General features: G+C 42.9%; 1 protein-coding gene across 3 annotated transcripts in view; it reads left to right on the plus strand.

Moving 5' to 3' along the window:
* Positions 1-13007, plus strand: part of ppp1r9ala (protein phosphatase 1 regulatory subunit 9A-like A) — a 33379-nt gene that overhangs the window by 2892 nt on the left and 17480 nt on the right. The window lies entirely within an intron of this gene.

Consider the following 13007-nt stretch of genomic DNA (forward strand, 5'->3'; position numbering starts at 1 on the left):
TCAACCCTTCCAGAATGCAAAACCTTACAATAGGGTTTCATAGCTGGCTAACTCTTGTCTGACCTTTTTAACGGTCTGAGAGAGGTCGGTTGTATATGTGGTAATATACTGGACAATGTCACCGCTGGTGCCCTTTTGGATCTAACTTATTAAGCATTAACTTCGCTCGGTGTTGAAATATTTGTGGAGGGCATTCTTTGTTGCGTTGACTGACAGATCGCACACAAAATGAGTATCTTTGTCCCACATGCTGATGTTGTTATGGCTGCTGTAGTAGTATAGTATCAGGCAAACCGTGTAATGGATGAAAACCCAAACTATGGCGCGTTTTAAGCTTCTGTAAATACTGAGACATTGCCTAAAGCTGATGTGTCTGAGAGTCACACATTTCTCCTATTAAAACTGCATAAGATCTAGGCTAGTAATGGTGGAGACATATTTGCGGATGTCAGTCCGGAATGCACCTAGGGGTATTTTTGGAAACATTGTTGACATTACATAAGGGCTATGAATGAGGACAGCCGGGAGGGAACTGGAGTGACGTGTGGCGGAACCTGACTTTTACTGTACAGTGTAAACAACCTCGTCGTGGCTCCTCCAGTGACTTGTAGGGTGGTTGGTTATAGGCCTCCTCCTTGAGAAGGATTCTTTCCATTCATCAGCCATGCATACTTGTGAACATGTTTTTTTTTTTTTTGCCAACGTGTAGATGTTCATTCACTCGTACGATCTGATTTACAGACCGGTGCCAAGTCATTTCATGACAGTGGTATGTATGTATGTATGGAATTATTGGTTTTACTATTTAATCTCTACCTTTTACGAGCAGAACGTAAATCCCTTTTGGGAACAAACGACACACTCCAGAAATCCCACCCATCTATTGTGTTAATGATCCGCCAGGTCTATATGCTCAGTTGGATGCCGGTGAGTGATTTAAAGATGGTAAGCTAGAGGGTATTATTATCTGGGCCTGTGCCTGGCATTACCAAACAAATGATGTCATTTATTTGATTTTTTCCCCCCCATTACCTCTGGCAATCATGTAAACAGCATTAACATGGAGTGGGCTGGGTTGGGTGCTATCTCCTATTATCACCACATCTAATCAACATTTTGGTAGAACAGGGGAAAACAAATCACTTCAGGGCTTTCCACAGCCTGTGATCTGGTCAATGTTTATCCAGAGCCTCAAATGTGTTATCTGAGGGTGTGTATGCCCCCAATTGGCCTGGTAGGGGTTCTGAGGGAGGAGGTCCTGGAAAAGGGGGCCAGTAGCTGACCTGGAGGATGACACGAACAACAGTGCGCTGCATCTGTCCCAGGGATGACATGGCAGAGATTGGCCTAGCTTTATACTTTACAACAATGTGTTGCATTGTCTTCCTCCTGCTCAGTAACAGTTCACATATTGACAGAGCTCAATAACCAGTCCCTCCAGGGTTTTGCAATTCTGCGAGAGCTTGCAATTTTAACCAATCACTGCATAAAATGGTTAAATCAAGCAAAACGTCCCCTCGTCAGTGCATTTTCATGATAAATTTGACAAAATCGTTGCAAAAAGCTAAATCAAACTCTTTTTAATTTTTTTTTTAAAATGGCAGAAAATCCTGGAAGAACTGAGTTAAAGCTCATTTATGCTTTATCCGGCATACGATCAAGAGGCTCCATACAGAGAGTGTGACACAATTGTGAAGCCTCCGGAGGCTTGCGGATGCCAAACCAAGCTCCGGAGCACATCGCTGTGCACCTCCCAAATGTTATAACAATGTGGAGAGCTCCGTATGGCTCCACATTGACATGATTGGTTGACGGTAGGTGGGGGCGGTACGTCCTGTACTAACTTCTGCAGAGGCTGCATCGCAGTAAATGCTGTACTCCCAATACGGACGCGGAATGACCATAAATCGGCTTTAGTACTGACGGGGGAAAAATATTGGTATAGTAGTATTATTTTGGATTATATATCGATACTTTGACTCCAATATCAATTAGTAAAAATAAATAAAATACAAAATACATGCATGCATACAGTACCAGTCAAATGTTTGGACACATCTACTCATTCAAGGGTTTTTCTTAATGTTTTACTTTTTTTAAATAAGCCTGGAGGTGTGTTGGGTCATTGTCCTGTTGAAAAACAACAAATAGTTCCCACTAAGCGCAAACCAGATGGGATGGCATATCGCTGCAGAATGCTGTGGTAGCCATGCTGGTTAAGTGTTCCTTGGATTCTAAATAAATCACTGACAGTGTCACCAGCGAAGCACCATCACACCTCCTCCATGCTTCACGGTGGGAACCACACCTACTCTACGTCTCACAAAGACACGGCGGTTGGGACCAAAAATCTCAAATTTGGACTCATCAGACCGCCCCTTAAACCGGATTTCCACCGGTTTAAGGGGCGGCAGGGTAGCCTAGTGGTTCGAGCGTTGGACTAGTAACCGGAAGGTTGCAAGTTCAAACCCCCGAGCTGACAAGGTATAAATATGTCGTTCTGCAGATTTCCCAAGCTTTAAACATGCCAAGGAGCACTGTGCAAGCGATAATATTGAAATGGAAGGAGTATCAGACCACTGCAAATCTAACAAGACCTGGCCGTCCCTCTAAACTTTCAGCTCATACAAGGAGAAGACTGATCAGAGATGCAGCCAAGAGGCCCATGATCACTCTGGATGAACTGCAGAGATCTACAGCTGAGGTGGGAGACTCTGTCCATAGGACAACAATCAGTCATATATTGCACAAATCTGTCCTTTATGGAAGAAGAAAGCCATTTCTTAAAGATATCCATAAAAAGTGTTGTTTAAAGTTTGCCACAAGCCACCTGGGAGACACACCAAACATGTGGAAGAAGGTGCTCTGGTCAGATGAAACCAAAATTGAACTTTTTGGCAACAATGCAAAACGTTATGTTTGGCGTAAAAGCAACACAGCTCATCACACTGAACACACCATCCCCACTGTCAAACATGGTGGTGGCAGCATCATGGTTTGGGCCTGCTTTTCTTCAGCAGGGACAGGGAAGATGGTTAAAATTGATGGGAAGATGGATGGAGCCAAATACAGGACCATTCTGGAAGAAAACCTGATGGAGTCTGCAAAAGACCTGAGACTGGGATGGAGATTTGTCTTCCAACAAGACAATGATCCAAAACATAAAGCAAAATCTACAATGGAATGGTTCAAAAATAAACATATCCAGGTGTTAGAATGGCCAAGTCAAAGTCCAGACCTGAATCCAATCGAGAATCTGTGGAAAGAACTGAAAACTGCTGTTCACAAATGCTCTCCATCCAACCTCACTGAGCTCGAGCTGTTTTGCAAGGAGGAATGGGAAAAAATGTCAGTCTCGATGTGCAAAACTGATAGAGACATACCCCAAGCAACTTACAGCTGTAATCGCAGCAAAAGGTGGCGCTACAAAGTATTAACTTAAGGGGGCTGAATAATTTTGCACGCCCAATTTTTCAGTTTTTGATTTGTTAAAAAAGTTTGAAATATCCAATAAATGTCGTTCCACTTCATGATTGTGTCCCACTTGCTGTTGATTCTTCACAAAAAAATACAGTTTTATATCTTTATGTTTGAAGCCTGAAATGTGGCAAAAGGACGCAAAGTTCAAGGGGGCCGAATACTGTCGCAAGGCACTGTATGTGTTGACTCCGAAAGGGAACGCACCAAATGGAAAAACACCTTCAACGATTAGATTGCAAGCAGGAATGGGTTTCTCTTACAATACTTACCATTTTGTTTCCAAAGTGTAGCTTTACAAGGTTTGAAAGTCAAGTTATGTGTGCTGTATTCGTTCCCTCTCAAATTGAGTACCACAGCATGAGTCATAATACCCATAAGACCTGGCGGCCAAACAAGGAAATGGTCCCAATCGTTTTTCCACCATTCATTTGTTTCCCCATAGGGGATTTTTTAGAAACACTTAAAATAAAGGGCTGTGTTTCGTGTGAGCATACCCTGTTGTGGTGTTTTGGTAACCATGTAAATCTCTCTAGGACAAGGTGATGGGCAACCCTCCTGTAGGATTGCACATTCAGCAAATCAGCGGGAGTAATTCCCTTTGAGTCCGTTTACCATTCACTGTGTTGGTTGTGCTCATAAAGTGAATCAAAACTGCAGAGAGGCCACTCTGGAAATGTCACGTACTTGTAGACTATATTCCAAACAATCTTGTCTTTTAAAATGGAACAAAATCTAAAAGAATAGTTGAGATATGAAATAATGTATAAAGTCGGTGAAAATGTGTCTTTCTGAATCTAGACATGCTCCCTATGTTAGAGCACACTGTGTGGAGTATAATGACACCAAGATGTTGTCTGCATTATGTACGGTTAATTTAAAAACACATTTATTTCACCTTTATTTAACAAGGTAGGCCAGTTGAGAACAAGTTTTTACAACTGCGACCTGGCAAAGATCAAGCAAAGCAGTGCGACACAAACAACACAGAGTTCTCACACGGGATAAACAAACGTACAGTCAAAAACCCAGTAGAAAAATCTATATACAGTGTGTGCAAATGTAGTAAGATTAGGGAGGTAAGGCAATAAATAGGCCATAGTGGCAAAATAATTACAATTTACTATTAACACTGGAGTGATAGATGTGCAGAAGATGAATGTGCAAGTAGAGATACTGGGGTGCAAAGGAGCAAAAATAATAATAATAACATGTGGATGAGGTAGTTGGGTGAGCTATTTACAGATGGGCTATGTACTGGTGCAATGATTGGTAAGCTGCACTGACAGCTGATGCTTAAAGTTAGTGACGGAGGTATAAGACTCCAGCTTCAGTGATTTTTGCAATTCGTTCCAGTCATTGGCAGCAGAGAACTGGAAGGAAAGGCGGCCAAAGGAGGAGTTGGCTTTGGGGATGACCAGTGAAATATACCTGCTGGAGCATAGGGTCTTACAGGAGGCATGTAGAAGAATAAAGTGGCCACTTTCATCATGAAAAAAAAACTATTGTTTGTGATAGATGTAAAAGGCATGTTAAATATTTTACCTCCCAGTTAAATTCCTAAGTGAGAATTGCCTGAACAATCGGGAGATACCTGTGGAATTGCCCATTTGACAGTTTGATCTTCATCTTTAGCCTAACTGAAGCATCTTTCCTTTGCATCTCCAACACAAGTCTGTCCTCGCCTCCAGCGGCACATTACGAATGACGTCCTAGTTCCCTTTTACTAGTAGTGCTTGACTGGGGGGCTTCCATTGACAATGGCTCTCTCCCCCACCAGTCGTGCCCATCCTTTTCCCTCCAACAGTGTGCAGGTCTGAGCTGGCCCTGTCATGGCGGACCACTCTGGAGCCCTGGCCGGCTATCAGAGGAGAGACAAAGTGCTTTGTGCTCCAGCCTGCAGCAGGATTAGGTCTCTGTGTGTAACCTGAGCCTGTACAGAGAGGTTGTCATCTGAAGAAGAAAGGTCATCTTTGTCAAGCTGCTGCTGCAGGAGACTTCCATTCGGAACATGTCCCCTAACCAAATTCAAAAGGCACTTTGCAGTTACACATGTGGATAGACTGTTTGTTTCCCCCTGTTTTTTTAATAGATTGTAATTCATTCAGGTGAATTGTTTGAGAGATGCATGTATTTATCATCATATTCCATTAACTCTATAGTTCATCTGTTTGTTCTGTTTGATACCGTCTTAGAGGTAGAGGTAGTCGGGTGTTTTTACTTAGGGAATCCCAACTTTACATGACGCTCCTGACCCGCGCTCGTCAGAAGCTGAGTATTCCAAGCAGAAGAGCCATATTGATTTAAAGGTTAGGCTTATCTATCTTACTAGGTGACACTAAGGACCCTTTTTTTAATTTGTATTCTCAGTCTGCTGTACTACCCACTGGCTTGTTGACACGTGCACACTCATTCATATTCCGACAGTATACGCCAGGAAGCGGGGCGGACTGCTGCTCCTCGATTTACTGCAGTCTAAATCGCTGTATTGCTGAAGGTTCCTCAGTCTGTCCGTGCGTTAGTACAGTGGTGGGGAAATATCTTGGTAGTGTTTGTCTAGCGGACCACTTTAATGGGCCGTTGGATATACTGCATTCCCATTGCAGCTGTGTCAGTAGTAATGTACTGCAGCAGCATCCCCATGACCGACGGTACAGGCCTCATGGTAAATATTCATAAAACACGGGGCTTGCGCCTTAACATAGTCTTTCCCGCACAGTTGCTTTCGTTCTGAGATGCCTCTTGCACAATCTATAGTTTTGTGTTACTGTTCAAAAAATATAAACGCAACATACAACAATTTCAAAGATTTTACTGAGTTACCGTTCATATAAGGAAATCGGTCATTTGAAATAAATTCATTAGGTCCAAATCTATGGATTTCACATGACTGGGAATACAGATATGGGATCTGTTTGTCACAGATACTTAAAAAAAAAAAAGTAGGGGCGTGGATCAGAAAACCAGTCAATAACTGGTGGGACCACCATTTGCCTCGTAGTACAACATAACTCCTTCGCATAGAGTTGATCAGGCTGCTGATTGTGGCCTGTGGGATGTTGTCCCACTCCTTGAATGGCTGTGTGAAGTTGCTGGATAATGGCGGGTACTGCAACATGTTATTGACCCAGAGCATCCCAAACATGCTCAATGGGTGACATGTCTGAGTATGCAGGCTATGGAAGAACTGGGATATTTGCATTATGCTGAAACATGAGGTGATGGCGGTGGATGAATGGCACAACAATGGGCCTCAGGATCTCGTCACTGTATCTCTTTGCAATAAATTTGCCATCAATTAAAATGCAATTGTGTTCGTTGTCCATAGCTTATGCCTGCCCACATAATAACCCCACCGCCACCATTTGGCACTCTGTTTACAGCGTTGACATCAGCAAACCGCTCACCCACACGACGCCATACATGTGGTCTGCGGTTGTGAGGCTGGTTGGACTTATTGTCAAATTCTCTAAAATTACATTGGAGGTGGCTTATGATACATACATGAACATTAAATTCTCTGGCAACACTTTGGGTGGACATTCCTGAGGTCAGTAGGCCAATTGCGCACTCTCTCGACTTGAGACATCTGTGGCATTGTGTAGTGACAAAACTGCACATTTTACAGTGGCCTTTTTATTGTCCCCAGCACAAGGTGTACCTGTGTAATGATCTTGCTGTTTAATCAGCTTCTTGATTTGCCATATCTGTCAGGTGGATGGATTATCTTGGCAAGGGAGAAATGCTCACTAACAGGGATGTAAACAAATTTGTACACAACATTTGAGAGAAATAAGCTTTTTGTGTTCACGGAAAATGTCCAGGATCTTTTATTTGAGCTATTTTTGCCCAGTGTAATATAGTTTTGCTTTTAGTGGCACTTCCAAGCGCTTTTGAAACATTTGGTTGCACCCGTCAGTAGAGGTAAGGAAAGGGTTAACCCCTCTGCACATTCGGAATAGTTTTTCTAGGTGTGTCCTAATCGGAGGAAAATCATGGAGTGGTGTGACAGAGCTATGTTCAAACTGAACCACAGGGCTTACATACAGCACACCCGGCTATGTGTGTCTGCTGGAATTCAGGTTCACCTTGACACCAATGCTATGACCACAGGTTGGAGAATTATAGTAGAGCGGTAACACTCCCAAGTGCCAGGTGTGTTATTATCCTGTTGTAGATACAGTGTAGTACAGAGGTATTATGTACACTGTAGTTAAGCACTTAATTCACTGTCCAAAGGGGCTGGGGTAACTATTGTTCTGCACTGCACATTGTGGTTTCAGCCCGGGTGGAGTAGACGTTGGACGATTAAGTTAATCATCAGAGAAAAGTAAATGGTAGCAGCAACCAGGATGTGCACCTGCTGCTCTCACACTCTGCCCCACCCCCACCACGCTGTCACAGGAAGTACCATGCACTGACTCGGTCAAGTAAACACAGACATTGCCCCTTCCCTCACACACAGGGTGTGGTGGATAAGACTTTTGATAGGGCATTGTAAATAAGAATATGTTAGTCGTTTGCTGGCTAACTTTTGCGTGTACTGCGAACTGCACTCAACATGGATTGGTTGCAGAGCATTTTATGTTTTTTTCCTTACTGGCTTAACTATAGTCTCATCTTTCTATACTGTTAGACACTGTACTTTCAGGAGTGTACTGTTCGGTGTATGTAAAGTTGAAGTCGGAAGTTTACATACACCTTAGCCAAATACATTTAAACTCAGTTTTTCATCATTTCTGACATTTAATCCTAGTAACAATTCCCTGTCTTAGGTCAGTTAGGGTCACCACTTTATTTTAAGAATGTGAAATGTCAGAATAATAGTAGAGAGAATGATTTCTTTCAGCTTTTATTTCTTTCATCACATTCCCAGTGGGTCAGAAGTTTACATACACTCAATTCGTATTTGGTAGTATTGCCTGTAAATTGTTTAACTTAGGTCAAACATTTCGGGTAGCCTTCCACAAGCTTCCCACAATAAGTTGGGTGAATTTTGGCCCATTCCTCCTGACAGAGTTGGTGTAACTGAGTCAGGTTTGTAGGCCTCCTTGCTGACACACGCTTTTTCAGTTCTGCCCACACATTTTCTAAGGGATTGAGGTCAGTGCTTTGTGAAGGCCACTCCAACACCTTGACTTTGTTGTCCTGAAGCCATTTTGCCACAACTTTGGAAGTATGCTTGGGATCATTGTCCATTGATCCCATTTGCGACCAAGACATCCTGACTGATGTCTTAAGATGTTGCTTCAATATATCCACATAATTTTCCTCCTCATGATGCCATCTATTTTGTGAAGTGCACCAGTCCCTCCTGCAGCAAAGCACCTCCACAACATGATGCTGCTAGCCCCGTGCTTCACGGTTGTGATGGTGTTCTTCGGCTTGCAAGCCTCCCCATTTTTCCTCCAAATATAATGATGGGCATTATGGCCAAAAAGTACCATCTTTGTCCCCATGTGAAGTTGCAAACCGTAGTCTGGCTTTTTTTATGGTGGTTTTGGAGCAGTGGCTTCTTCCTTGCTGAGCCGTCCTGAGTTTGAAGGTAGGCCTTGAAATACATCCACAGGTACACCTACAATTGAATCAAATGATGTCAATTAGCCTATCAGAAGCTTCTAAAGCTATGACATAATTTTCTGGAATTTTCCAAGCTGTTTAAAGGCACAGTCAACTTAATGTATGTAAACTTCTGACCCACTGGAATTGTGATACATTGAATTTTAAGTGAAATAATCTGTCTGTAAACAATTATTGGAAAAATGACTTGTGTCATACACAAAGTAGATGCCAAAACTATAGTTTGTTAACAAGAAATTTGTGGAGTGGTTGAAAAACAAGTTTTAATGACTCCAACCTAAGTTTTAATGACTCCAACCTAAGTGTATGTAAACTTCCGACTTTAACTGTATCGGGAAGGCATCAGCCGTCTCTGTCATGTTGTAGGCTGTAACAGCGTTCCTTCGTGCTGACTGTGTAAGGGACAAACGTCTGCCAGTGGTGACGGTATGTTCCCCTCTTTCCCCCTGCTTCTCTCCGTTTGCTTCAACCCACAAGCCCTGAAAAGGAATTCCTCGTACCAGAGGCTGTGTGATTACTCATGTATGTTGTAAAAATCTGAAACGGATCCTTTGTTCACAGCAGTGGGCTGTGCCACTCCTCTCCTTCCCACTTTATTTTCTGTGTGGGAACCCTGGAAAGTGAGTGAGGCTAGATATAGTCCGGGCCCTCCACTGTGGCCAGGGGAACTCCAAGAGGGGCTACTCCATACAGCATGATAGAGGCCTCTAGTGGCCAAAAGGGTATATTAGCATGGGCAGCGCCATTGAGGGTTTCCATAATTTTAATGTAGTCAACTGGGTGGGACTTCCAACTTCATTGCCTGACCCCCTCCTGGTGACCCTGTTAGAGTCATATCCAACCAGGTCATCGGCAGGGATAAGCCGATCTTGAAGAAGAAAGCCTCAATGGCGCTGCCCATGCTGTCACAGATGCTATAATGGCACAGATACAAAGTTGAGTCCTCTTTCGCTATGGGCTACTCCCTTCCGTCCCATCCACAAAGTGTTATGCTTTCCATTTCCTATCTCTGTTTGGTGGCAAAAGGAATGTGTCTGACACACTCCACCTCTCATCTAGCCAGCAGAGAAAGGGAAAGGGGGATACCCAGTCAGTTGTACAACTGAATGCATTCAACTGAAATTTGTCTTCCGCATTTAAGCCAAACCAGCATAGCCTGAGAAGAGAGTGAGGCCCGGCCAGGATCTGGGCTCTCTCCAGCCACCTGGGCTGGAGACTGGAGGGATGGGCCTGAATACCAATACAGCTGCCTCAATGCTGCCTTTTAAGCTCTTTGGCACAGTGAGAGACTGGCTGGTCTGGGGCTGATTGTGATTGCCTCATACTGTGTTTTCATTATGCGATTACAAATAAGTACATCAATAACTTGTGTTTTCAGCGCTGCAGAAGACGAAGTGGTATCAGATACATTTTAGCCGCACGGCAGGACACAACGAGGTTAATCTGAGTCTGCGGGCCATGTGTAAACAAACCTGCTCAACTCGTCTCTACTCCATGCTCCTTTGATTTTATGTGACCGATCGGCTCCATTCAGTCTTATGTTTAAATTGTGTTTTTTTATATACATGGGATAAAAGTAGGTGATAACTACAGCAATAATAAATAAATATTTAGATAAAGTGCACAAGCGCTTATTCATACACTCACTCGATAGTGGGACAAACAAATACAATCACAAGAAAATGGTATGTCATACACTACAGTTGAGGAACAGTGGGGAAAGTAATTCTGCTTTGAACGTTGATGAACTTGTAACCTCACTTTTGAGAAAATGCCCTTTGAATGTTTTGGTACACCTACTGGAGAGCTTGTCTTTTGTCTTCACCCATTCAGCATCGTTTACAGCATGTTATGCTTTAGCCCCAACCATCTCTTTAACGATTCACATGTGAGGCTACTGCATGTACTAAACAACCAAAGATTTCAAGACTAAAGGCTGATTTATACTACTGGTGTGTTCGTCAATTTAAGTGTGTGTGCCAGAGTGTGCTCTGGGCGTTCATAAACTTAAGTGTGTTGTCAGATTTGCCGTTCGTAAATTCAGAGCGTTCAGCTCTCGGAGCGTTCAGAGCGCACACTGGACGCTCTGGCTGAGGAGTAGGGTTGATCTGAGCGTACTGACCTAACAGCAGTCAAGCACCCAAGCTAACTGACTAACGTTGGCTAGCTTGCTAGCTACTTCCAGACACAAATGAGAGAACAGCTCACTCTGACCATTTTACTTGCCCTAGCAGAGCTGGTTAGGCTGTTTTAATGTTATCCAGAGCGTTGGTGACTGCAACTGTGCTGCTGGCAACAATTGAATGACGCTTTTTTGCCAACATTTACTGACACCGGCCGTATTCAACGGCTGTTGAGTGTTCGTAAATTGGTCAGTTATTCTGCGCTCTGGCACATTCAGACGAAAGTGCTCTGAAATCAGAGTAGATAGCCAGAGCAAATTTACCAGCTACGTCTATCAACTGCTGTTGCAGTGACATCCATAAACATTCTGTTGAAGTAGTTACTTGCATAATGTATTTTTAGACATGTAGCTAGCTTGCTAAACAATTAACAAATAATCCGAACTCATAACGTTACTACCCTGCATGAATCTGCAGGTAGCTAACCAACCAGGTTCAATATTAGCTAGCTAACGTTAGGCTATAACTAGCAAAGCAAATGGCTCTGAGATACAAATAATATTACTACACAGATCATACACGTAATGTTAGTTAGCTGACAGTACACTTTAACTTGAAATGAAAACAACTTTCTGACAAAATTAGAAACGTGAGATATCAGAAAATGTAGCTAGCTAGACTCTCTTACGCCTATGTATGGATGGATATTTCTCCTTCTCCGTCATGGTTGCCCCTTAGCTTGAAGATGTAATCCGTAAACAAGTGTGTGTTCTCTTTTCGACCCTGTCTGCACATTTCTAATCAATCTCCTTAGCCATCATACTCTAATTCCACTGATTTCAAAACTCGGTCCTCCAGAAAGTGGAGACCAGCACTTATGCAGTTCTACGACGTGATATAATTCTAAAAAAGCTGCGTTAAAAATGATTGCCTACACATACTGACCAGCTCATGTTATAGACAGACGCGGGTCAGATGGTAGACCAATCCAAACTCATCTCTCGGCATTATCTCAGCCAATCATGTCTAGCGGGAAGGTTGCTGTCCTTTTTAGCTAGTAATTTTAAAAATGTTATTCTTATTTACAGATGGTGTACAAATTTGTTATTAAGGCACATGAAAGTTCACATGTTCCAGAAGGCATTTCTGACAAAAAAAAAATGCAGTTTGATAAAATAAAATAAAAATGGTGCTCCTGTGAAGTAGTGACGTGCGATTCACATATCTGAATCCAAACTGGAATTACTCTGCTTTCTATTTTTCTCAGACTCCACATCACCAAACACAGGGTTAGGGTATGGCCTCTTTGTCCCAATTAAACAGACAGTCAGTATCTTTCTTTTCCAGACTGATTCATTCATTGTTTATTTCTTCAAAGGTCGAGTTCAAAAGTAGGCCTACCCTGACATAGTTTTTGTTATCCAACCAATGTATATGTTTATCTGGTCCTATGGTTTTTTGTAGAGCATGCTAGCAGGAAATATTGGGCCTATTCTGTGTTCGGTTTATTCAGGACTGAATAACTTGGTGGCATGCTTTCTTTCCTAATTACTGTATGATCCGCACCAGACCCCTTTCCCGTTCCCACAGCATGTTTTCATTTGTAGCTGCTTATGTAATGTGCTCCTCCCGATCCAGTGCTCTGTGCTCGCTTTGGTACCCTGGTGGGGTGCTGCATTCTCTGGTTAGTTTCTCTCTCAGCTGCTGACTCATTTCCCACAGTGGTATTTTTTTTTGGGGGGGGGGGATAACGGGAGAGGGGAAAGTTTTGTGTGTGTGTGTCTACAGCAGCCCTCTATGTTGGTTGAAGGTGGATGACGTGCATTA

This window comes from Oncorhynchus mykiss, chromosome 22, assembly GCF_013265735.2.
Source record: "Oncorhynchus mykiss isolate Arlee chromosome 22, USDA_OmykA_1.1, whole genome shotgun sequence".
Taxonomy (NCBI): Eukaryota; Metazoa; Chordata; class Actinopteri; order Salmoniformes; family Salmonidae; genus Oncorhynchus; species Oncorhynchus mykiss.